This window comes from Antechinus flavipes, chromosome 4, assembly GCF_016432865.1.
Source record: "Antechinus flavipes isolate AdamAnt ecotype Samford, QLD, Australia chromosome 4, AdamAnt_v2, whole genome shotgun sequence".
Classification (NCBI taxonomy): domain Eukaryota; kingdom Metazoa; phylum Chordata; class Mammalia; order Dasyuromorphia; family Dasyuridae; genus Antechinus; species Antechinus flavipes.
This window is the reverse complement of record NC_067401.1, coordinates 167192846-167218412: the sequence shown is the minus strand read 5'-3', so window position 1 is coordinate 167218412 and position 25567 is coordinate 167192846. Positions and strand designations below refer to the sequence as shown.

At 34.8% G+C, this 25567-nt stretch overlaps 1 pseudogene; it reads right to left on the bottom strand.

Moving 5' to 3' along the window:
- Nucleotides 1-14883: 14883 nt before the first annotated feature.
- On the bottom strand, nt 14884-15836 carry LOC127561384 (histone acetyltransferase KAT8-like; annotated as a pseudogene).
- Nucleotides 15837-25567: the final 9731 nt, after the last annotated feature.

Genomic DNA, 25567 nt, shown 5'->3' with positions numbered 1-25567 from the left:
AAACAATTTTTCAATTTTTGCAAGATTTAGCTTACCTTACACTGAATGCCTAATTTCTTTTATCAAAATGATTTTTAAAAGTTTTTCTTAGCCAGATGCCATTATTATTAAGATGGAAGCAATCCTCTAAGCTGGGCATCAACCTGTGACGCTATAATCTTCTTCACTCTCTCCCTTCACCCCACTCATATTTTTATAGTGCTATATAGTCTACAAAATTCTGAAAAGGAAGTTTAGGACTCCCCTGACCAAGAGAAAGGAAAAGTAATTGTAACTATGTTCAGCTGGCTAACCTTAAATGTCATAGTTGGAATGGACCTCAGAAATCATCTATTACAAATCCTTACTCCATCCCCACTTCCATTTTTAGTTATAAAATTGAAGCCTAGAGAAGTGATTTAGGACCTACCACTCTTGGCTATGAAATCAGCATGCTCTGGCTTAAATGTTCATGCATAATTAGGGTAAAAAAAAAAGAGAGAAATCCAGAGAAGATGTCCCCTTTGTACAACCCTTTCCTCTTTGTGTTTGGAAAATAATAGCAACCTAAGTCTGGGGTCTCCTCTGTGTTTTTCTTGGCAGGATGTCCCTTTATATTTAAGCATTTCTTTGGTTTGTTTTCAGCTGCTTTATTTAGCTACAGGTTTTTTGTTTGTTTGTTTGTTTTTACAAATTAGTGTCCATTGTGTGAATGGAGCTGAACCCACAGATTGGGTGATTCTAACAAGTTTGCAGCAGGTAATTAGCAACTGACAGCTGGGCTTCACTCTGAGCCTCCAGATTTCTTGGCTTACCAGAAGGAAAGCACAGCCAGTAGCTTCAAAACCAATAACACATTTTCTTCTTTCCCTGAAAATTTCTTTCTCTATAGGAAAAGCCAGGTCAGTGGTTGGGCTTCCTTCCAGCCAATGAGGGGGAACAGAACACTTGGCTTTTCAAAGTCCTTCCTAGTCTGGTCCCAAACTCCTTTTTCAAGATTTTTTACACATTACTCTTCTTCATTAGTCTACAGTCAGGTCAAATTAGTCTTGCTATTCCTTTCTCACACACTGGCACTCCACTTCCTATTGCCATGCATTGCTCTGGCTTTCCCCCATGCTCAACCTCCTTAAAAATCTGTTTCTTTCAAAAAGTTTAATAAGTGCCCCCATCTATTATCATTCAATTGTGTCCAACTCTTCATGACCCTATCTGAGTTTTCATGGCAAAGACACTGGAGTAGTTTGACATTTTCATTCAAATTGAAGTAAATGGGGTAAATGACTTGCCTCGGTTGGCATAGCTAGTAAGTATCTGAGGCCAGATTGGAATTTAAGAAGATGAATTTCCTTGACTCCAGGTCCAGCACTTTATCCACTGTGACACCTTATATACTTTATACAGCTAATAGAAAGGTATATTTCGAATACCTTTTCAGCTATTAATATTCACCTCCTCCATTTCAAATTAATTTGTATTTATGTGGGGAGGGGTAAGGAGGGTAAGAAGTATTTACTATGCATCTGTCAAAAATTGTGCTTAACACTTTACAAATATCAAACTTCATCTTTATAACAACCCTGAGAGACAAACATCCTCATTTTATAGTTGAGGAAACAGAGAGATTGGAGTTAAGTGACTTTGCCAGAATCACACAGGTAATACTTTTTTGAGACTGGATACAAGTCTTCCTGACTTCAGGCACAGAATTATATCCACTGGACCACCTAGCTACCTTTATGTTGTCTCCAACCTATAGAATGGAAGCTCCCTCAGGGCAAGAACTTTCATTTTTGCCTTTGCATTCACAATACTGAGCACTTAATAGTCACTTAACAAATGCTGGTCAATTGATTAGTTGATTGATTTTCATCCTTGACATCTAACTCATCGAAAAACCTCAGGACTCCTGCATTAAGCCAAGCCTAGCTAGAGATTGAAGTTGGCTGCCTGTGGAATTCCATTTCATAGGGTCACTGATCGATATAGCTTTTGCAGTGTCAGAATTTCCAGGCAAAGATTGGAATCCATGCTGCTCTCTGGCTGGGCACACTTATGTCTCTCCAAGCAGGGATTTCATTGCAAGTCATAGATTCTTGTGCATTTAATGTCCTGGAAATGTCAGACAGAGCACAAGCTTAGTATGTCCACCCACAATGGATTTGTCATGGAAGCAAAGCCAGGGCAAGACATTTTGCTTCCTGGATAAGTTTGAAAATTATACCACTCTGTGTTGTTATCCAGCTGAGGCTCTGAGACCTCACTTTAACACATAAATTTTGGATGATCACAAGGTAAAAATACCTATATGTAGTGGAGATTAGAATTTTTTTCTGGCATTAAAAATATTTGCATTTACAAAAAGAAAATATTCAAAGTGTACCTCATTGTACTTCCCCTCCTCCACCCAGACATTTTACTTTAGGAAGCTTTGTCTGCTTTGTCTACTTCCAATCCCAGCTTCTATGTTGAAACCCTGAATTTGGAGAAGTTTAGGATTAATCCTAAACTCAATTTGATTCATTGTTCACATTTACCTAAAGCAGTTGGAAAGAGACTGGCAGAATGGAGTCCCACTGGCCAACTTCTATTGAAATGCTATTGACTTAGGTAACCTTAGAAATGTTATTTAATTTTTTTCTGTGTTTCCTCAATTTCTCCATTTTTCAAATGGTAATAAGACCTTTCTCTCCTTAGGATCATAGTATGTAGAATTGGAAGAGAACCAAGAAGTCATTATCAAGTCATTCCAGCCCCTACATTACTTTGCATATATTGTGTATTTATTTATCTGGGAATCACAGTAGAATGTATATCTTGTGAAGCAAATTGCCATTTTCTTTTTTAAAAAAATTAATTTTTAAAAAATGAACAAAGATCCATTTTCTCTCTCATTTTCCTCCATCCTTCTCCCTACTTCACTGAAGAAGAAAGAAAAACATAGCCCTTATAAGAAATATGCTCTGTCAAGCAAAGCAAATGGCCATGTCCAAAAATGTGCTCATTCTACAACTTGAGTCTATCACCTTTGTCAAGATGTAGGTAGTATGCTGTATCATTAGTCTTCTGAAATTATGATTGATCATTGTATTGATTTAGGTTCTTACGACTTTCCTAGTTGTTTGCTTTTTCTATGTTGTTACTGAATAATTTGTTTTCCTATTCCTCCTCACTTTACTCTGAATCTTCTTGTCATGTTGCCCAATACAACAGTATTCTATTACTTTCATATACAGATAATTTGTCCAACCATTCTACAATTGATGGACATAAATTTCACATTTGTTGTTGCTACCAAAAAAATAAAAAACCATTATGATATATTTATATTTATAGTGACTTCTCTATTTGAGCTATCAGGCCTAGAAGTGGCATTTTGTTGTATCAAAGGGTACATACAGATTAGTAATGGAAAAAGTCCCAAATTGTTTTGCAAAAAGAGTGGACCAATTCTCAGCTCCCTCCTAGTACATGAGCTAATTAGTTTTGTTTGTTTGTTTTGGCCTAGAACTATGTTATTAGTTGTACAGGCTAAGGTACCTACTCCCTAATATGGAAATATCTTCTGCTGATACAGAACTGCAACTGCATGTAACTTCTAAGCATAAAGAAGCATGTCTGGGACTTGTCTGTGCCCACACTTACACAGCTACATGCGTCCAGAAGCCATTCTTGAACATGGATCTTTCTGATTCTATTGACGGGGAAGTGAAACTGTAGTCCCTTTAAAATTATCACTCTGAAACTGTGTTCCCTTTTGATCTGTGAGTCTCAGGCCCTCCTGGGGAAGGTATATCTCCCCAGATAAGTTGTGTCATTATTCAATTAGAAATCTTGGTCAAAAAGCACCCCTTTGATCTTTTGGGAATGCCAGACCCCTTGAATTCCAAATGGAGATGTGGACCTCCAGTAAGCATCTAGGCCTGGGAACTTTGGCTTTCTTTTCATCCTGAAACCTGAAGCCTTAAACTCCTTTTAAAAGGGCAATTTCTGAACTCACTCTTTGCAGAAGGTCCAAAACAGCTCGCTCTGCTTCTAGGACCCTACTGGCTGAGAAGGCATTCTCTTCTCAATACCAGCCTCCGTTTCCCTAATTGGACTTTTCCGCTAAAGAAGTTAGTGTCTTAGCAAGTCTAGCTTCCTATCCAACAATAAACTTCCATTTTTGCCACCTAAAACTCTTCAGGTTCATGAATTCCTTCACATTGAACCTCTGTGCCAACCAAAAGGGGATTTTAACAGCTCTTTGACTGCCACTAACCTCATCACTATGACCTACTCTTTCTTTACTCTGCCATGCATGTGACTCTCACCTGGTACATAACTGTCACACAATTTTTTTTGGTTTGTTTTTGTTGAATTGAATTTATTTTAGCCTGGCCCTTTTTTTCAGATGACAAAACTAAGAGAAGCAAATTTCAAATCTAAGTCTCTTCAATCAGCCAGCAACTATTTATTAAGCATCTAACATGTGCTAGCCACAGTGCAAGTATTGGGAATGTAAATACAATGAACAATTCCTACTTTCATGATGTCCATTTTTCAATGTAGGAGACATCAAGTATTTGTATATAGAGAGAATCTATGTAAATAAATACAAAATAATTAGTTACAAATTAGTTGGGAAGGAGCAGGCCATTAGCAATTTCAGGGGGACCTTGAAAGATTTTATATAGAAGGCAGTGCTTGAGTGTCATTTTGAAGGAAGAGGGAGAATTCTATGAATCTTTAAATCTATTGTCCTTTAACTATTCTTCTGCCTTCTTACTTCAAAGAAAAATTGTAAGGATCAAATGAGATGAGTTATAAAAAGGTTTTGGAACAAAAGTATTATTTACATTGTCAGGATTGTCATTTGTTTGCAGATTTGACAACATATTACACATCAAAGCTTCAAGACCTCAACGATTTCTTCTGACTGGATAATCCTTCTGCCAGTCATTCAAAAAGAATTCATTAAGATCTTAAGATGTGACAAATACTAGCACTGGAGATATAAATGCATAATTGCAACATCCCAGTCTTTAGTTACTAGACCTATACGTTTACTGTCTGAGGACCAGTTTCACTAAGTTCAGTGGGAATCATTATGCCAGGATTGATACCCAGTGATGGGTTTGTTGGTTTGTTTGCTATAGCAACTCTTAGAAGACTGGTTTAACTGATTTGCCCAGAATGACACAACTATAAGTATCTGAGGCGAGACTGAATGCTCCCTAAATCAAGATCTAGCATTCTAGAGAAAGACATCTGGCTTCCAAGGCAGCATTAGAATAGGGGTATATGTGTGTGAGTATACATACCTATGTGTATATGTGTGTGTGTGTGTGTGTGTGTGTGTGTGTGTGTGTGTGTGTGTATAATCCATTTAGTACATCAATGGAGCCATGATTTCATCATTATGTATCTCCTTCCACTAGAATAGATTGCCACCCAAAATGCCTTCTCATCCTGTGCAATTTTCGTACATTTCTTTCTATAATCTTTGTCTCATGCTGACCAACTCTAGCATTGTAAGAACTGGAGACTTGATAGGCTGGAAAAATCAGTTTGAGAATGATCAGACATTACCCAGGATTTTTTGGGTTCCTGTGAATTTTTTTATTTGAAAAAACTTCAAGAGAGAATCCTGGGTATTCAGGTGGACAGACAGAAACAGAAAGAGCTCTGCTTGGGGAGTCCATATCAGCTCTCATTCATGTTCCTTGATGACCATCCCTAATGGCCAGGGGGTGTGGCAGAGAGGAGCAAAATGCAGGAAAGCTGAAGAGGCTGAGATAAAATATGAAGAAAATATGTGACAAGGCACAAGGTAAGGATAGGGTAGAGTTGAGAAAGTGACTAGAGGCTGGTTACAAGTGGAACTAGCAGACTTTGGGAGCCATTGAGGTACTCAAGCATAGTTCACAGTACTTATTTCTTCCCTTCCATCTTGAAAGTGCAAATAACTACTTTCCTTACCTTATTCACTTCCTGTCTGTATCACTGATTTTCCATTTTTCTTCTTTTCTTCCAACCAGTTAAGAGGGAGGTTGTAAAGGGAGAAAGTAATTTGTTCCCTATGGAAACAAATGCAGAAGGAATTTGGAAACATTATTCCTTTAATTGGTTGTTCCCATTTCTATGTTATTTGAAGCTATCATTGAAATATTAGATGGCTAATGAATATGAGTTTTTCTGACTATAAATACAAAGAAGAATTAAGGGCGAGGAAGACAGATTCCATAGGGAAAAATATTTTTCTTTTCCAGAGTAATCTAGATATATGTGGAGCTGATGAGTGAATGTGTTTACTATTAGTAATAATTTTCCAAAGTTTACATATGTTCAGGTCACATTCCAGACCTTTGTTTTTCTAAATTGGGGAAATTTATAAGAAAATGAGCCCCAAACTCATGTGGTTTCAGGGAGTTGGCATAATTTTCGTTTGAGGGTACCTTGGCACTGAAACAGCTTAGGTTGCTATGGTTACTATTAGCCAATTCAAGTATTAAAGTCCCTTGCACCCACCCTCCCCAGAGGGCTTTTGTTTCTTACAGGCTCTACTCTAATCAAGAACCCTCTCCCCCACATTAGACATAAACACTCCACAGAAGTTCTCCCAAGTTTACTATGAATCTGTCTCTGGGTCTTTTAATATTTCAAGGATACCATGAAAACACTGAACTATCCATTTTAATTTCCACTCTTGCTACATGGCCAACCCACTTGTTTTTCTGGCTTCCTTGGTGATGTATTTTGTGCCATTTTCCATACAAGCATCATCATTGTAACAGCCTCGTCCTTGTACCACCCTTTTCCTTTCCATTGCTTTTTGAATTACCTGCAATTTGGAGTCCTCTGAGATCATGGAGTACTGTGATTTATAGCCGTAAAACATCACGGAAAGATACTGATGTTAAAAAGATGGCTTATATGAATGTTAGGGAATAGTTTGGAATCACTGGAAGGTCTGAACAATTTCCCAAAAGCAAACCATTTCTTTTCCCTTTTCAATTCTGAGCCCAACTCACTGATCATCTTCTAACTCTGTCTTTCTATATATATATTAATATATACAACATAATGAGAATATATTGATATACACATGTATTAGGCTATATAGAGATATATATATTCTGATATATTTGTATATACACACATGCAACTATAGATATTAGAATGTATAACAGAATGCTTTCAGAATATGCTTTAATTTAATTTCAGAGTATGCTTTCAGTAACTTTCAGCAAATATCTGTTTTGTTTGTGTTGAGTCGCTAGATGCTTTCTTTTAATGCCCACAAAGATACTGCTTCCGTCCTTTTCCATACACTAAATTATATTTTAGAAAAACTAGTTTCTTTTTGAGAACACTTGACCAATATAGAAAGTGACCAGACTTTTCAAAAGATGTAAGTAATGGGAAATAGCCCCAGTGGGAGAATCAATATGAAGTTGAAGGAGGGAAAAATAGTTTCATTAATACAGTCCATACTTGACCAGGAAAGTTGGACCCTCTTATTCTGGGTATTTTTCTCTTGTAAGCTCAAAGTCATGGCAATAGCCAAACTACAGTGCTCTTGGCACTATATTAATAGGACCCTTGTCTTGGAGCAGGTTTAGAGTCTCACCTTTTTCCTTCCTCATCCCAGGGAGGGGAATCAAGAACAGTAACTAGGAGAATGGTCACATCCATGGGGATATCTGAGGGGAAAATTGGGAAAATGGCTCCGTCTACACAAGTGAGGAGGTCAAGGAACCAGAAGAGAAAGTTTTGTTCTTTATCCAAACATTTTCACTGTTATGATTATTAAACAGTTATCTCAATAATTGCATCTATGAAGAAATCTTATATAAATGTATCATATGCATGAAAGTTATGTTATTTCAGGGAAATAATTAACACTGATTCTTTTTTTTTTGTAATCAATTATATTGAAATTATGGACTTATTCTCTAAATTCCCTGTCCCTCCCACCTCTATACAAAGACCTTCTAGAAGATTCAGTTTCTAGAATGAAGTTGGCTACATCTCTCTTTAAAAGTTCTAGGGGTTCCTAGAAAGTTTTTCTAACATAACTGGCTTGAGCTCCCATTCCAGGATGTTCTCTCCAATTACTGTTCAGTCACTTTTCAGTTAAGATTTGACTCTTTATTTTCCTATTTGGGGATTTCTTGGCAAATTTTGAGTGGTTTGGCATTTTATACCCCAGAATCATTGAGACAATATTAATTAGCTTTCACAAAGGGATTTTTTGCTTCAAAGATACAGCTAGAACAGAAATATAAACATTTTCCTCCAAATCCTGGAGGACATTCTTTTCCCTTTCTAAAATATCTCAGTCGCTGAAGACAATGAGCTCAGACTTATAATTATTTCTACAAAGCATTTGCCTACTGACTTAAGTTCTGAATGGGATATGGTGATATATAAATTGATCTCCCTTCCTACTACTGGGCTGGGTCGAAGGTCACTCTTTAGGACCTTAGTGTCTCTTTATCTATCTATAAATAGATCTATGATAAATCACCTTTAGCAAATGCAAGCATAGGCTTTAGCTCTCAGAATTCTGGTACTCAAATTCCAATCTTTCAGAAGCTCACAAGGTTTTAAACTATCTCTGATATTTTTCACCTTAAAACAATAAAGAACCAAAAAAAGATAAAGAAAAAGAGCCTTATTCAAGAGCTATCTATTGACCTCAGGTGAGAGAAGCTGGCCTCTTTTCATCTGGAGGTTCAACATCTCAATGGAACATAGACAAGACAGAAAAGAGAAAATGCATTTGAATGGATTCTCATTTCTGACTCAGATCTTCAAATGGCTCTTCTTCTTTAAATTGATAAGGGAACAGGAAATGGTCCAGAGACTCACATCTGAATCATGCAGCAGGAATTTATATATTAGGTATCTTCAAGCCTTTCTGGAAGCACAGCCTCTTCTCCATGGGCTACCAACAGAAAGAGTTAGTGCTCCTATGGCCAGGTCTCCATTGCATAGTAAAAGTAGTATTGCAGTAAAATCATCAGTCAATTGTGTGGCTGTGAAGATCTGAGTATTTCATTCAGAAAATTGTAACTTTTTAAGCTTCACATAGCTTATTAAAAAAACATACACAAACTCATTATAATAGTTTATTTAGGTTTTTTTTTTAATTATGGAAACTACTGAAGAAAAGCCAGATGTTGAAAGGAAATCAATAAAATCACAATAGTTAAGTAAAATCTATAAAGATTCTTAAATGTAAAGAGCCATATAACAAAGACATTTCCTCTTTCAGATGGCAATATACTATATATCCCATTCATGATCATCATACTTGACTTCCTTATTATTTGTCTGCTGAAACTGATTGCTTTCTAGCCAAATTATTCATGCCTCTCCAATTATTCATTTTTCTTTCTTTGATGTGATATATATATATATACATTTGTGTATATATGTATATGTTTTTATATATTTATGTTTATATAATATATATTAACATATATATTATATATAAACACATATATGTATATACACAGGTGTATACATACACAGGAGCAACTAGGTGGCACAGTGATACCGGACCTTCTGAAGTCAGGAAGACTCATCATCCTGAATTCAAACCTGTCTTCAGACACTTTCTAGCTATGTGACTCTGGACATGGCACTTAACCTTGTGTACCTCAGTTTCCTCATCTGCAAAATGAGCCGGAGAAGGAAATGGCAAATCACTCAAGTATCTTTGCCAAAAACTCCAAATGGGGTTAACAAAGAGTTAGATCAGCTAAATCAGATACAGCTAAAATGTTTGAACAACAATAACAAATACAGACACTTAACATATCACATACAGATTTATATATTTCTACACACATACACACACATCTCTGTATCAGTGTATGTGTGTATGTGTATATATATATATATATGTGTGTGTGTGTATATATATATGTATATATATATATATATATATATATATATATAGGGACTAGATAATGAAGACCCAGTCCTGAAAGCATATGTATTTGTTGACTCAACTTCGAGAAGTACCTGATGATGTGGAGTCCAGGAGTCCAGCTTTCTCAACCTCCTCCTCCAAAGCACGTCTTCTCATTTACACAAATCTGCTTAGTTAATGGTTAGAAACTTTTCAACCAATCAGGAATCACTTAGACATATGCAGCCCACAGCATCCTTCAAAGAACTGCCCATCCCACATGCACAGAAGAGGATGTTACATTCATGTGAATCATTGTTATGTGATTAATGATGGAAAGTAAAGATTGAGAGATTGGGGGGGGGGGGGAAGGAAGGAGGAGGAGGAGGGGGGAGGGAGGCGGGGGAGACTTAGACTGGATATATAGAGAAACATACCAGCTTCAGCCTGAGGCACTGGGATAGGAGAAGCAAATAGTGTCTCCACTTAGAAATCATAATGCAATAGAGATATTTTGAGATAGTACCCTTAAGCCAACCTAAGTATCATAAATAGGAGAGTTTATAAGCAGAGAGAGGTGAATAACATGAATATAAATTAATCCCTAGAGCTGGTAAAACATTTTAGGTATAAGTGAACCAAGACCAAGGAAGGGGTATATGTGTTACTATGAATATTCAACTTTACATGTGAGAACTCTGTCTATGAGAATTGAGTATGAAAGTTTTTTTTTTTCCCTCAGCCATTATTGGAATTTCCATTTTTGTTATTTTTTTGAAGGTCATTTTAATCTTCTATTGTGTATGGGATGGTTTGAGCTGTTCCCTGGCTCAGGGTTTGTTGTTGTTGGCTAGAATCTTCTTTTATTCATCTTCCTCATGCTTTTATGCTTTAGTTTAAATTTAAATATCATTTGATCTATTTGTTATTGTGTGTGTTTGTGTGTGTGTGTTTGTACAAAATCCTGCTTGGATTCTGTCTTTTTATACTCTCTTTTGTTTTATCGCTAATATTTTTGAATGTATTTTTTCAATTTCCTTGGTTTTCAGGATTTTAAAAAATTATACTTCCTGGTTCTCTATTGTAATTTTGATGAGGTTTATTTTAGGAAAGTTCTATTTATTTCTAATTTGATTTTCCATTATTGAAAGACTAGTCTCAAAGCTTCACCCAGACAACCCCTTCTCTCACTATCTAACTGTGGCTATCATGATAACATTGTTATGCAAAATGTGCAATTGATACTTTTAGTTGATGTATCATATGCCTAGAAGCAGGTTTTGGCTCAATATGTAGGTATATGAAAAAGTTCATACTGATTTTAATGGTTTTGAGTTTATTCCTGTTGCCTTGATATAGATTTGCATACTTATTTATTGTTTATGTAACATGATTAATTGTGTATGCCCTTGTCATATGCCACATAAGTACTATTTTTGGTACAACCTTGCATATTTATAGCTTGCTAACATTACCATTCTCGTTAAATTTCTTAAACATGGAAAAATCTCTTTTAAAAATAGGTACTGAAATGATTGAAATTTATTGTTGTGTTGTAGTTATTGAAAGTCATAGAAGCCTACTAATATTAGGAGTAAGCTCAGATTATGACTATTATAATATTATTTATATGATATTTAGATATCATTATCAATAATTAGATATTATGCATAATGTTAATTACGCATCGTATTATTTACATACTATTATATTCATTATAGATTATATTTATATAATATATTATTCATGTTTTATATTTATTATATTATATTCTTTATATAAGATTGCTATGTTATTGTAAAATATTGCAAAGAAACACTAAAGATTTTTAAAATTGTAGAATAATAATAACATAAAAGAAGCATTCTGAATGATGTGCTCAATAATTCAAACATGTTTGAGATGTTCCCACAAAAAAATGAAAATTATATCTAGGAATGTACTGTTATATAGTCAAGAACTTATCTAAATTTTTTGGCATGAGCATTTACATTGAAGACGTTGGCAAATACTGCAAATTAGTGCTTGCTTTATTGTTTTCTTAATTATCTAAACCTAAGAAGATAATGATAGAAATGTTAATAATCAGATTTAATTTAAATTTTGTTTGCACATTCTGCACTCTCACCTCAAGACATTTATTAAACATTCACTAGCATACTCCTGGTCACTTCCAAGTCTGAAAAAGACATTTCTCTTACATATAAAGTTGAGAGGCCAGTCCTCCTGTGCTAGAGAAAGATACTGCAGAACCAAAATAGTGACACTTCCAGGACAGGAATTCTATCTCTCTGGAAAACAATATTGGGAGACTTAGATTAGCTAAATCTTGTATATATTATAGTACTGGAAGTCAACAGAGTCAGAAAAGAATAGATGGAGATTCTTAGAGGGACTGCTCTTGGCTTTGTGAAGGCCCTTAATGCAATAAAGTTTAGAATCTTATGACAGACCCATTTGTAAAACCAACTGTGTAACATGGGGGAGATTACCTCAAAATCACATACTTTATGTATCAATTCTACTTTTTAGTGTTTATAGTCAGAATGAATATTTAATTGCAGAGACTAATATAGAGAGGTGTAGTAGAACCTGATAAAGTAGATAAAATAAGACTTCAATAAAGATACAAAAGCCTGAGCTTTATATGCATAAATGGATCTGTCACCATTGTAGTTATCCAAGAAGAAGTAAAAACATGGAAAATCACAATACCTCTGCAAATAATGGCTCAAGTTCAGGACTATCTTAAGTGGGAACCATGTAAGAGAACCATACTGCAGATGCAGAGTGAAAGGCAGAAGCCCACAGAGAATTGGCTGAGAGATAAAGAACAGACAAAAAATGTTCTCTTTAGAATAGTAAAGGGCCTGAACAAAAAAGACTTCATAAAGATAATCATAAAAAAAAATTTTTTTGCTACAATTGTGGATCAAATCTCTCTCTTCCTCCCTCCCACCCCCTGCCTCTTTATTTCTCCATATACTAGAGAAAAGGAGGAAGTATTGATTATATAGAAGATGACATTTCTTGTGCCAGCATCAGAAGAAAGAAGTGGGGCCATGGAAGGAAATCAGCCTAGACCCCAGTAACAGTGATATTGACTTTATTTTCTAATCCTTTATAGGTTTATTCTGCCTGGACTCATAGGATTTCATGAAGAGACAATTGTTAAGAAAGAATATGGGATGTCTTAGATAGTGCATTTCAAATTACTATAACTTATCAGTAATTAGATATTTGAGGAAAGTTCCTTTAAAGCCCACAAATAGACTAAGAGTTGATGGACTGAGTGATAAAGACTATCCTTATTTGGGATTTATCAAGATAAGTCTGAAGTTACTTAAATAAGTTTTTTGGTGTCAATAGAAAAGTAGACAATATAGCTTTGGTATATTTAGACTTCTAATTTCACTGAAGTGTCAAGACTGAATGGAACCAATTAAATTCTACTAAAATATTATCAGAATGCTACAAGCAATAATATGTCACCCAGTACTGTCACCCAAATGCTCCTTGACCATCCATGTATTCTGTGCTGAAGTTATCAGGAGAACAGACACAAATTGTGGCTTTCAAACTCAGGGAAGAGTTCTGAAGTGTGGTATTCTTGTTCTTTAAAATATATATAAGAATGGTTCTTTCTGGGAGTGAGTTTGTTTCTCAGGGAGGTTTTCTGGAGGCCGCCTTGGTTTTTCATTTAAAAGTAATAATCACCCAAAATGCAGCCAGCTGATAAAAATGCAAATGTTTATTTTCTCCTTCCAAAATATCCTGGTTAGTTGAGGCCTATCTCTCTGCTTGGTTCTAAGAGATCTTGCAGCTTTGTCCTTTGCTTCTGCCTCTGCTTTCTTCAGCCTCCAGCCAGGCAAGTGGAAAATGGAATGAATCTCTCTTGCTTCGGAGAGAGGGCTTGTGGGCTTCTTCCCAGAGTGCTCCTCTCTGATGGGGCAGTCAATGTTCGGAAGTAACTAACTTCCGAGAGAGGGCTTCTGGCTGAATTCACTTGACGCTCCCCTCTCAATCTAATTCAGCTGAACTCTCTTTGAGAGCCTCTGTCTGTTTCTTATATATGAGAGAGTAGGATTATGAGATATCTCCCAGTGTGCTCTCTGGCCCTAAGAGCTTCAAGGGAGGTGTAAATTCGGATATCTCATACTAAACCCTGAAATCTCCCAAATGTGTGATCTCCAATGAGTAAAAGTGTGAACACAAGCATTGTATCAATTAGTTCTACTTAGTACCTTGTTTCAGATTCTGGCCCAAAACATCTCCTTGTAAGATCAGATCAAGGATACTGAACCATGCTAAATTAGATAATTATTGTCTCTATCAACTCTAATGACTTAACAATTTATAAAGATTCCAACACTGAAGTACTTGATTTGGGTCATTCCTTACTACCAGAAGAATAGAAGGACTGACTGAGGCAAAAGCTCAGAAAAAGACATATATTTACATTGCAAGAGTGAGATGTGAGATGTACCCAAGGAACAACCTATAGAGTCTAGCAGACCATATAAACTACTTTTAAAAGTAGTATCAAAAATAATGGATACAAGTATGAGTAAACTACTGAATATGCTGAATAACATAAAAGAAGTGAATATACCTCAGGTTCAAGATGACCTAGACTTTCTGCAAGGTAGCTAGTGGTTCTTGGTTTTGAATTGGAGTATTCAGATTGAGAGGTTTTTTTTTTTTTTTTTTTTTTTTTTTTTTTTTTACACTAACAAACTAAAGTTTCTTTATTTAAAAAAATTTTTTGAGGCTCGTAGGAAAGTAGACAAGTCTGTACATATTTACAAATTGAGAAAAGAGGCATCGTTACAGACCTAAGACTACTTTTGGATAAGGATGCAGAACAGTGGAGGAAGGGAGGGAAAAAGTCAATTGGCTTGAGCATTGCTTGCTTTTTGGACAGTTTTACTTATTAATGCTAGGATGGTACCCACTTGAGACAAATGGAGTTCACCATTATAAGTGACTTATTATACCATTTATTCTTTTACTAACTTAGAAGTGAAATAAATGATATGCTACCTTTTCCAGTACTTCACCATATTGAGTGACTGCAGAGTGTAGATGATACATTTTATGTGATACTGCAAGTCATCTAGCTAAAGTCTTTGATGGATAATGTTCTCCAGAAGTCCTTAAGGATCTCCAGTAGTACCTAAGAGCAGTGACTATAATAGCTTATTTGGACAAGATCTTACAGAGGCTTCTCTGGAGAAAGCACTATGTTCTCCACTTTCTACAATTCATATGACTGAAGTCAATGAGAAATTTGCTATAGCCTCAGTACCAATGGGGATGGGGAGAATCGGCATACAGGCCACATTATTCTCATCTTCTTCTTCTTAGAGAAGTAGTTCACTGTATAGTTCCCCTGTCTGTCCACCTTGGTCAAAATGCAAAAGAAGTTCCACATCAAAGTACAAGGTTTTGGTCCAGGAAAAACTTAATAAATAGGCAGAGGTTCTAGAATTAAATCTTATAGTCTTTGCCATCCATTTCATCCATCAAGACATTATTCTTTCAGTAGATTTCCTTGCCTCCATGGCATTGCCCCAAATGGAAATAGTAGCTCAAGCTTCATGTACTTCAGGCAGTATTCACAGAGCAAGAGCTTGAGCTATTTCCCATAATCTTCTGGAGATGGGGTGAAGTATCTCATAGTTTCTAATGTGAATCTTGTCCATATAATTCACCTTGACAAACACTTCATGCTCTTTCTTTAGTACTGCTGTTATGAGACCCATCTTTTCCATAGGTCTTTTCCATGGGGTTGATTCCATCATGCTTGCATTTCTGGTTTTGGATGACAGCTGAATTTGAATTAAGAATTCAAATTCTGAAGATCAAGGAAGACAAGGGAAAAAAAATTCTCTTATTTACTCAACTGAACTTTACCAGTTTGAGTACATGACTCAAGGCATCTCAGGGACATTTTTTCAAAGGCTGATGGAGGTAATAGTTATATATACCTAGACAACTTTAGAAACTAAACTTTAGAACTTTAGAAAGACACTGGGAAGATAGTAGAGAAGACTAATAAAAGTATCAGATCAGCTAGAGAAAATTGCCAATTTTCTCAAATTAAAGGACTTCTTTAGAATTTGGTAATAATTTATCATATTCCCCTGCTATATTATTAAATGGTCTCATTCATGTGTATATAGTTGAAAAAAACTGAGAAACAGAAGGGCAAGTGGTGTAACTCAGAGTGACAGACTTCTACCAAACAATGTGCCAGAAACATATGTGATTTTGTTTTCATTGAACCAGCATTTTTGCCCCAATCCTCTGGCAGATAGAGCAAATAGCTAATGAAGGAAAGGGAGCACAGTGACCTGGCAACAATATGCTTCCTTCTGCAATCTTTTCCCATCACATTTGATGGAGGCAATACTATGCAAATGAGCATCTACTTATCCTACTAGGCAATACTATCATAAGCTCCCTCGAGATTTATTGACTAGATTGTGAGATGTACAATGGCTAGTTTTCATTACATTAAATTAAAAAGGTTTTGTACAAATAGATTAAAAGGAAAACAAAAATTAGAAGAAAATTTTTACAGTTTTTCAGTATATCTTACATCTCAAACATATAAATAACTTTGTCCAATTAATAATGAGACAAATCATTCCCCCATTGACAAATGATCAAAAAATATGAATAGTCAACTTTTAAATGAAGAAATCAAAACTAAATATAGTCATTAAAAATGATCTACATCACTATTGATTAGAGAAATGCAAATTAAAACAACTTTGAGATATTTTCTTATAACTGTCAGAGTGGCTAAAATGATATAAGGAGAAAGCAGCAAATATTGGAGGGGGTATGTTGGAATCCTTACAAACTGCTAACTCATTAGAGTTGATCTAATCTTACAAGAAGATGTTTTGGGCAGAACCTGAAACAAGGTACTAGTAGAACTAATTAGTACAATGCTTGTGTTTGCACCTTTACTCATTGGAGTTCACAAGTATGCCAGCTTCACAAAGTAAACTTTGTACCTTTGGGAATTCACACCTCCCTTAAAGCTCTTTGGGCCAGAGAGCACTATGGGAGAAAACCCATAATCCCTCTCTCTCGTATCCCACAATTCATCCCTCTTGTATAAAAGAAACAGACAGAGGCTCTCGGTCAGATTTCAGCGGAATTACACCAGAAGCCCTCTCTCCGAGGCAAGGCAAGAGAGAATATATTCCACTTGGCTGGCTGGTCGCAGAAGAGAGTTCAGCTGCATTGGAGAGGAGCACTCTGGTGCAGACACAGAGCACTTTGGGAGATTTTACCGGAATGACATGAAGAGTGAAGCTGGCTGGAGGCTGAAGAAAGCAGAGGCAGAGGCTGAAGGACAGAATCCTTGGATTTGGTGACATTCGGAAGGAGCTCTTGGAACCAAGCAGGGAGATAGACCTCTAAGCTAACCGGGCTATATTGGAGATAATAAAAGATCTGAACTTTTATCACCTGGCTGTGTTTTGAGAACAAGATCACCACATTTTGGCGCCCGAACAGGGACCGACAAAATCCTGATTCCAGGGAAGGCACCCAGAGAGAACTTTTATAATATTTTAAAGAAGAACAAGAACGACAACATTTGAACTCCAACAGGGGTATGGAAAAACTGTAACACTAATTCACTATTGGTGCAACTCTGAACTGATTCAACCATTTTGAAGCAATCTGGAACTATGCCAAAAGTGTTATAAAACTGTGTGTATCCTTTGACCCAGCAATAACACTGTTATGTCTGTTGTCCAAGGTAATTAGAGAAAAAGAAAAAAACTCATATTCTAAAATATTTATAGTAGGTCTTTTTGTGATGGCAAAGAACTGGAAATTGGGGGCCTACTTGTTAATTGGGGAATGGCTAAATAAGTTATGGCATATGATTGTGATAAAATCCTAACTGTTCTATAAGAAATGACAAACTGATTGATTATGAAAAACATGGAAAAACTTGCATGAAATAATGAAGAGTGAAATGAACAGAACCAAGAGAACCTGTATATAGAAACAGCAGTATTGTTCTAAGAACAACTTTTAATGACTGTCATATAAATACTCAAATCAATTACAAAGAACCTATGAGGGAAGATACTCTCCACATCCAAAAAAATAACTGATAAAGAGAAGTATATATGGTATGATTTCACACACCACACATATACACATTGTGTTTAATAATAGCCTTCTCTCTGGCAGAGGAGGGAGAAAAAATGCATAGCAGAAAACAAAAGAAAATTTAGAATGAAGCACAGGTAAGTAGAGTAGCTTTGAATGATGTATAGTATTTGTTACATAGTTTTTCAAAAAAGTAGACTATGAAATGGTAATTCATGGTTTTATATTGAATACTGTTTTGTATTGTGTATATAGACTTTCTTTTGGATTTTATTTAAGTTCAAAAGGAATAAAAAATTTTACTTTTTTCTTTCTTTTTGTTTTTTCTTGTTACACATGTACATTAATTTAAAAAATATCTATGAATTTGTAATTCATATAAATTTATGATTTAGATACAATATGATATATGATATATAAATATATAATTTATAATCCATATAAATATGAATTTATAAAAAATTTATGAATCCTATTGGGAGAGAATAATCAGAACAAAAGGAAAAAAATCACAAGAGAAAAAAGACATAAGAAAAATAAAAAATAAATAAACATAGCATCTTTTGATTTACATGCAGTTTCCATGGTGCTCTCTCTAGATGCAGATGGCATTTTCTATAAAAGTTTATTGAGATTGCCTTAGATCATTGAACTACTTAGAAGAACCAAGTCTGTCATCGTTGATAATTACATAATCTTGCTGTTACTAAGAACAATGTATTCCTGGTTCTGCTTGTTTTGTTCCACATCAATTCATGCAAATCCTTCCAGATCTTTCTAAAATCAGCTTGTTCATCATTTTTCTATAGAACAATAATACTCCATTACTTTCAAATGCCATAATTTATTCATTCTTTAAATGATGGGCATGTATTCATTTTTCAATTTTTTGCCATCACAAAAGGAGCTGCTACATTTTTTCATATCATCGTCCTTTTCCATTTTTTTAAAAAAATGATTTCCTTGGGATATAGACCTAGTAGTAGCACTGCTGGATCAAAAAGTAAGTACAGTTTTATTATCCTTTGGGCATAGTTCCAAATTGCTATGCTGAGTTTCTGATATATTATTTTCCAGTTTCCAAGCAATTTTTGTGAAATAGTGAGGTCTTATCCCAAAAGATAGAGTTTTGGGGTTTATCAAATACTAGATTACTAAAGTAATTGATTATTATGTCATGTGTACCTTAGTCAGTACCAAATGCTTTTAATGACTGATGCTTTATAATATAGTTTTAGGTCTGGTACTGTTAGGCCACTATCCTTTGTTTTTTCCCCTCATTAATTCCTTTGATATTCTTGATCTTTTCTTCTTCTAGAGGAATTTTGTCATTTTTTCCAACTCCATAAAATAATTTTTGATTGTTATGGCCTGAACAAGTAGACCAATTTAGGTAGAATTGTCATTTTGGACTCAAATTTTTAAAAAGATTATTGACTACTAATTTTGTGCTTCATACAATGGAATATATAAAAAAAAATTCAAGATTTCTTTTCTCAATGAAATTACAGTCTGTAGTGGGAAGAGATAAGATAAAAACATATAAAACAAAAAATAACACAAGACTCCTCAAGTATACCTCAAGATACCACAGTATGATGGCATATGTCATAGATAAAATGTGAGATCACAGAAAGGACAGATTAATGAGAGGTGAAATGGTTAGCAAAGCCTACATAGGCAATATGAGACTTACTCTGGATATTGGAGAATAGGAAAATTTGGGATACACTAATAGCAGGAAGGAGAGATGAGTAAAAAGTAGGAGATGGGAAAGAGAAATTAAGGAATTGAAGGGGGATAATCTCTAAAATCCCTTGTTGCTTTCAATCCTTTGATTCTATGACTATTATATAAGCTTCATTGGAGCAAAAGGTACAAATCAAAGAATACCTGGAGGTAAGAATAAGCGCAAATTATAGAGTTTTGCATTCCAAGCTTAGGAGTATGAAGTTTATTCCATAGGAAAGAAAGACTATGGCTGCTTGGATTAGGTTTCCAAATGAAAATCAGATACCTAGATTATATTGATTCATGTATCTCAGTTATATCCCAAAAGATTACTTAGATAATATTGAGTAGTTCACAACCTTCTCTCTACTCCCACCTTAAACTTCATTTTTTCTGCCTCTGGAAAATGAATGCATTCAGTAATTAATCTCTTCTCATGGATATTGTAGAGATGGATTAGATGTCATGAAGTTCCTTACAGATGAATACTATGCAAATAAAAGTTGTATATATAAGAAAAAGGATAATAAATAAAAAAGAAAAGAAAAGGTAATTCTCTGGATGGAGCAAATATCCAAGAATGGAATTAAAAGACCAATCATGGATGACATTCTCATGAGCTCAGTTAACAATATTTTAACAGAAAATCATTGAGCAAATGATTAATTCATAATTCAAAGAAACAGAAGAAACTCTGTAGTGCTTGACTTCATGGTATAAAATTTTAGTACCTACCAAATATCTAGCAAGATATGATCTGAGAGCTAGAATTATACATCAGAATTTCAGACATCTAAAATTGTACATACACACACATACACACACCCACACACACACACACACACACGAATCTTGTTATTTTTGTGGACTAGAAAACAATAAATCCCCATGATCATAAATATAGGCATCAAAATATCCTGGAGAACCAATAAACCAATAAACTATAAGGAGCCTGGATTATTACATCACAGACCAAACTCTTGCTCACAATTGCTCAAACATAAAATCAAGCTAAACAATATAAAACCAATATATTTAATAGATGTCATCATACAAATACTCATAATCTCCAAAATATATAGACTAAAATTCTATCAGACATAGAAACCTAGCAGAACAGAGTGAAATCATGGGAAAATAGATTAAGGTATATATCATTGTGATCCTTTTTAGCCACTGTGGTTATTGTCAATGAAATGTTAACTTTTAGAGTTTGGCAAGAACCAGAGACTTTAGTGAAGTAGATTCTGGTGATACTATTGATTGGGTTAGTATTTCAGCCAATGTGATACAACAGTTCCTTAGAGATTAAAATATAGGTTGGATGATGTAGAATTGCATATTCATCCTACTTGAAACTCATTATGATCATTTTGGTATGAAGTAAACTGGAACAAATAGGAAATACCATTCATTACTATAAATGGTTTAATGCTATGGAACTAACCACCAAAGTGAACAGACCACATGTGCACATAAAATATACTAAAGAAAAGGTACTTTCAACATGCAACAGTAGTATATCATAAATTAGAAACAAAATTTTATCGGTTATACATAAAGAATTCATACTACTTTTTGTCAGTCATCCAATATATACAAAAATGTAAAACTGACAAATGCATAGAAATAATAAAAGATAATTTTTTCTATGAAATTATTTTTAATAATTTCTCCTCCAAATTAGATGGAATTAGAGATGAGATCCAACTAAAAAGGGAAAAGTTAAAGAAAAATAAGGTTATCGAAAATTATCACTTGATGCAAACTCCAGAAATTATACATAAAAATGAAACTGATGGACAATTCTCAGACAAAGAAATTGAAACTATTTCTAGCCATATGAAAAGATGCTCCAAGTCATTATTAATCAGAGAAATGCAAATTAAGACAACTCTGAGATACCACTACACACCTGTCAGACTGGCTAGAATGACAGGGAAAAATAATGTGGAATGTCGAAGGGGATGTGGGAAAACAGAGACATTAATACATTGTTGTTGGAATTGTGAATACATCCAACCATTCTGGAGAGCAATTTGGAATTATGCTCAAAAAGTTATCAAACTCTGCATACCCTTTGATCCAGCAGTGTTACTACTGGGCTTATATCCCAAAGAGATCCTAAAGAAGGGAAAGGGACCTGTATTTGCAAGAATGTTTGTGGCAACCCTTTTTGTAGTGGCCAGAAACTGGAAACTAAGTGGATGCCCATCAATTGGGGAATGGCTGAATAAATTGTGGTATATGAATGTTATGTAATATTATTGTTCGATAAGAAATGACCAACAGGATGATTTCAGAAAGGCCTGGAATGACTTTGATGAACTGATGCTGAGTGAAATGAGCAGGAGCAGAAGATCATTATATACTTCAACAATACTATATGATGATCAATTCTGATGGACGTGGCCATCTTCAGCAATGAGATGAACCAAATCAGTTCCAATGGAGCAGTAATGAATTGAACCAGCTACACCCAGCGAAAGAACTCTGGGAGATGACTGAGAACTATTACATAGAATTCCCAATCCCTATATTTTTGCCCGCCTGCATTTTTTATTTCCTTCACAGACTAATTATACAATATTTCAGAGTCCAATTCTTTTTGTACAGCAAAATAACAGTTTAGACATATATACTTATTTTGTATTTAATTTATACTTTGACATATTTAACATGTATTGGTCATCCTGCCATCTAGGGGAGGAGGTGTGGGGGGAAGGAGGGGAAAAATTGGAATAAAAGGTTTGACATTTGTCAATGCTGTAAAATTACCCATGCATATAAGTTGTAAATAAAAAGCTATTACAAATTTTAAAAAAAATGAAACTGATGATAAAACAATAATGATATCTCAAGTTTTTGTTTTTGTTTTTGAAAAAAAAGGACATATTTAGAATAGAATTTTGGAAGTTTTTTACAAAATATTATTGACATGGATATAACTAGCATTAATATATCAAAATAGAATTCAATAAAGTTTAGCATTTGTTACCACTAACAGAAACCAATGTATTCTCCCACAATATTTGAAAGAAATGAAAAAAATAACCCACAGCTATTTCAGGATTTGTACCAAACAGTATGTGAGGCAACTGTTGCTACAATAAAAATGAGGGCAAGTGCCATCAAGAAATGCTTTTAAGATCAGGAATCAAACGGCATTATAGCAGAATGATAGTGAAAGAACTGTTGAAGATCTGTGGAAAGACTTTAGAAGATTATATCAATCACCAGCTAGTATACACAGTAAAAAGCTGAAATGCCATATTGCTCAATTAAAGACAACAAAAAAGAAAAATGTGGAACAGAATCCAAGGGGAAAATGCATAACAGAAATCCTAGAATCAAAAGTCAAAAGGTTACAATAATACAAGAAGCTCAGAGAACAAAATAAGCAATTCAACATCAAACAAAAATATTACTGCAGGAGCTTAAGAAGCAAAGAAATTACATAAGAGAGAAAACCTCTGAAGGAAGAAGGTGGAAAATTCCTTATCTTCCATATGGTCACAAGAAACCTAACATAATAAAAAGGCAAGTTGGATCAAATAAGAAATGAAAAGCTTGCAGACCATTAATATAATGGACAACAGAATTATGTCAAGAGAGGTGATTGAACTGCTAGTCTCTCTGAAAAACTGGTAAATAATCAGACTGGATAAGATTCATAGTTTTGGCTCAAATGCTATACAATAGAGCAAGAATTATCAGGAAAACATTCTGCTACCTTTCTTGCAGACAGCAAACCTGATCCCATTGTTTTTGTTTCTTTCTTTCTTTCTTTTTTTTTTTTTTACAGAAATCATGACATATTTACTACTAAAAGATGAGAACACCAAATAATCTCTCCAAATTTAGGTCATTTGTGTGTTTATATATCTTTTTATGAAGAATTCACAGCTTTCATTACAAACAAAATAATATTTTGGAGGAGCAACAAAAAAGATGTGCCAAAAAAGTATCAGGGATATAAAGAACAATATTATTGATTTGTTAATTATTGGGGAAAAATACCAGAAGTACTGCTATATCTACCGTCAGTTTATTGATTAATGAAAAATCTTGGACTCTATCCTGTATTCATGATTTGTTCTTGAACTGATATAAAATAGCCCCAAGACTAGTGAGAATGCTAGAGTATTTGATGTCCAAATGGAAAACTGTTCTTTTATTTAAAATATGCCACTAACATAATAACAAGTACAATTGATATAAAATATGGCATTTTTATAGGAGGCAGTTCAAGTCCATTATGGTTCTTTTCCAAATTCATGATCATATGTCCTAAGTAGAACTAAATATGGCTTCCAAATTAAAGAGGGATGTGTATCATGACTTTAATATTAATTACTCCATATGCAAGGGTGACAAGTTACATTACTTTCCCAAAACATAATAAACAATTCCTTCATCTAGTGGAATCTTTCTACAATGATATCAAAATGTCATTTGGATACAATAAGAATAAAAAATATGCTAAGGAAAAATAGAGGCTGAATGATTTGATCTTGAAGCTGGAGGTCAAATTGAAAAGATGAATAAAAAGGTTATTCACAGATACCATTGTCTACTCATGCAAATACATTAAGCATAAAGATGTCGAGGAGAAGTCTATGGCTATTGTGAAAAAAAAAACTTTATTGCACTGTTTGGACCTACCCCTGCATGGCTGAGAGACTAGACTTGTTGCTTTGAGACCAATTAATGCCTAACTCAGGACCTCCAGGCTATGTTGACCTTCCCAAATCTTCCAGAGGATGCAATCATTGATGATAGGCATGGAAAGTGTTTCCTCCCATTATACATCTCAAAATATTGTAAATGTCTTCCATGGAAATTGATTTTATGCTGGCCATTCAGATGACTTTCTTTGCTCCTCTTTATGAAATCTATATAATATAAAACTTACTAAGACTTGGAAGAAAACTTTTTTTTTTTACTTTCCCCTTTGCCAGATGATTAAATAAACCGTAATTTTTTTTTTCACCTTTGGGTTTGTTCTCAACCAACAATTTTGATGTTAAAAGTGGAATCTCTGATGGTTGACCTGAGAAGCCTGAATGCTTATCTGGACTATAAATGTTTACTAAGTCTCCATGATCTTAGGGTTGAAGGAGAATATAACTAAGCTATACAGAATCACTCTTCCTGCCAAGAAATAACCCCATGAGTAACCTTAGAGTTTGAGAGGAATATAGTCAAAGCTAGGATCAGTGTGATACATTGACCTAGGGAATTATTTAAGCTAGGTTAGAACTGGTATAGGTACCCTTATCTTAGTAGGCCTCTTAGACTGAGAAATTTAGCCCATTGTCTGAAAGATTTTCTCTTTGTATGTTTGTGTTTTTCTCCCTGTGTTTCTGTATTTCTCTCTCTCTCTCTCTCTCTCTCTCTCTCTCTCTCTCTCTCTCTCTCTCTCTCTCTCTCTCTCTCTCTCTCTCTTTCTCTCTCTCTCTCTCTCTCTCTCTCTCTCTCTCTCTCTCTCTCTCTCTCTCTTTCTGTTTCTGTGTGTGTCTGCTCTCACTTTTGCCATCTCCCTCCTTCCTCCTTCCTCAATAGTTCTATAACTCCTGGTGGCAGCCATATTCTAATGAATATGGTACTTTGATCTAGGATTCAAATACAAGGACTACCAATCTATTGTATGAACTGCTGGAAGGGAATTCTTTACTAGCTATTTGTGTTGTGTCATACTTTGTAATATTTAATTGATTGAGTGACCTCAATGAGCCAATTCCCTAACATCAGACCTGTACCATTTTACTTAGAATGACACCCCAGGTTAATGAGGGAAGTCAAATA